Below are 2,105 nucleotides of genomic sequence, written 5' to 3'. Positions count from 1 at the left end.
GTGGGACCAGCCAAGCCTGATCGCCTGGCTCCCTGCCTCAGAGCCTTTTTTAAGTTGGTGTTCCAGTCGCCTGTTGAAGAGGCGCCGGGATCTGTGTGTTTTCCCATGCGGCAACTCACTGCGCTGGCTTAAACAGCAGCCCTGAGTTTCCTGGAGCTTTTTTTGCCCTGGAATCTACTGTCCTGGTTTCCTGTTGCATCCCCTTTTTAAACAGATGAATGGGCGACTTCCCATGGCTCTAATCACCTGCCAAAAGGGCACCCAGACCAGTGTACTTTGTACGGAGAACCGCTGCGCCAGGGCACTGACAAAGCAGCCGCGTGGGGCAAAGCAGCGGCGCTGGCCGACATAGCCGTGCTGGCTGAAACAGCCACGCTGGCGACCCGTGGAGCTCCTCCGCCTGGGAATTTCCTAGTCTGTGGGCAATAAAAATGCGGTGTCCACTCACCCTCTGTGCTTTCACTGGGAGCTGCAATCCTGAGCTGTTTCTAAATGGTCATCTTGGATCCACCTCATATACTACATTGTAACAAGCCATCCTAAGATTTAAAGTGATGCAAAAACAATGATTTATTATCATCTCTCTTGTCTCTGTAGGGCTTGCTTGGTGGTTCTGGGCTTGCTTGGGTGGGACTGAGCTTGCTTGGGTGGTTCTCACTTGGGGCTTGACCAGGCTGGACATCCAAAACGGCTTCTTCGCTCGCGTGTCTGGGGCTTCTGTACTCCTCCATATGGCCTCTCTCTCCCACAGAGTAGCTTGTAGCATATATTGAGATAATCGTATTTTTCTTTATTAATCTGTTAATGTTTACAGAATTTAATGGACAGGTCGTTTACTAGAGTGTGCCTTTTGTGGAAAAGAATGGGAGAGAGCGAAGAGGGAAGATGAAGACACCATGCTGTGATGGGAGCCCAAAAGCCCTGACTCTGTAAGCAGCTGTGGAGTTAAGCTGCTCCTACAATGGGCCAGGTGTTTATGCATTTGCCCAGTCATGGGATATGGGTTGTCCTTGGAAGGGTAAGCCTTAGGTGAAACTGAAGTGATCCTCTAAAGGGACTGAAAGCTGAATCAATGTTGTGCACTGACAGCACTGTCAGCAGTTGTGGCGTTGAGGCAATAACACTTTCCTTGAAAGAGGATCTTGGCTGTGCCTCTCCATGTCTGCCGTAAGGTTCATAGTAATATTAAGTCAATAAATTTTTATTCAAGAAATTTGATGTTATGCTCGCCTCAGCAGCACATATACTAAAATTGGAACGATACAGAGAAGATTAGCATGGCCCCTGCGCAAGGATGACCTGCAAATTCGTGAAGCGTTCCGTAAAAAATTTTTTATTTTTTATTTATATTTTACAAAAAAAAAAAAAATTTGATGTTGTGATTCCTTCCACTGTTCATCAAGGTCCCTTTACTTCCTCTAAAGAGCTAGAGTCAAAAGTTATTTTCAATAGATTTATCTTCAAATTAGCCCTTTTTAATAGAACTAATGCTTAATCCAGTCATCCTGTGAGCCCATAATTCTTTTATTTTGACTTCTTTCATCTCCTTTTTATATGGATATATTCATGAAGGCTTCAAAATTTACCTGTGGAAAAATCAAGAATCTTTGGGATCTAATTTATTTATTTATTTATTTATTTTTCTTTCTTTCTTTCTTTCTTTCTTTTTTGAGATGGAGTCTTGCTCTGTCCTCCAGGCTGGAGTACAGTAGCGTGATCTCTGCTCACTGCAACCCACTGCCTTCTGGAAAGTGATTCTCCTCCCTTGGCCTCCCGAGTAGCTGGGACTACAGGCATGTGCCACCACATCCAGCTAATTTTTTTTTATTTATTTTTATTTTTAGTGGAGATGGGGTTTCACCATGTTAGCCAGGATAGTCTCGATCTCTTGATCTCGTAATCCACCCACTTCAGCCTCCCAAAGTGCTGGGATATAGGTGTGAGCTGCTGTACTCGGCCTGGAATCTAATTTCTATGACCAATTTACTTTAGGGTAATTTTTAGAGTAGGTGGATCTGCCTGGTTCTCAATTTGACACCCTCTCTAAACATGATATGTTCAATCATATTCATTTCTTTTTTTTTTTTTTTTTTTTTTTTTTTTTT

General features: G+C 43.6%; 1 non-coding gene across 1 annotated transcript; it reads left to right on the top strand.

Moving 5' to 3' along the window:
- Positions 1-1,222: 1,222 nt before the first annotated feature.
- Positions 1,223-1,334, top strand: LOC119471102. The gene has a single exon (XR_005200099.1). It is a non-coding gene; the product is annotated as a U6 spliceosomal RNA (small nuclear RNA).
- The last annotated feature ends 771 nt before the right edge of the window (positions 1,335-2,105 follow it).

The sequence above is a fragment of the Cebus imitator genome, unplaced genomic scaffold, assembly GCF_001604975.1.
Source record: "Cebus imitator isolate Cc_AM_T3 unplaced genomic scaffold, Cebus_imitator-1.0 Scaffold50, whole genome shotgun sequence".
Lineage (NCBI taxonomy): Eukaryota > Metazoa > Chordata > Mammalia > Primates > Cebidae > Cebus > Cebus imitator.
The sequence above is the reverse complement of the archived record's forward strand: the minus strand, read 5'-3'. Positions and strand labels throughout refer to the sequence as shown.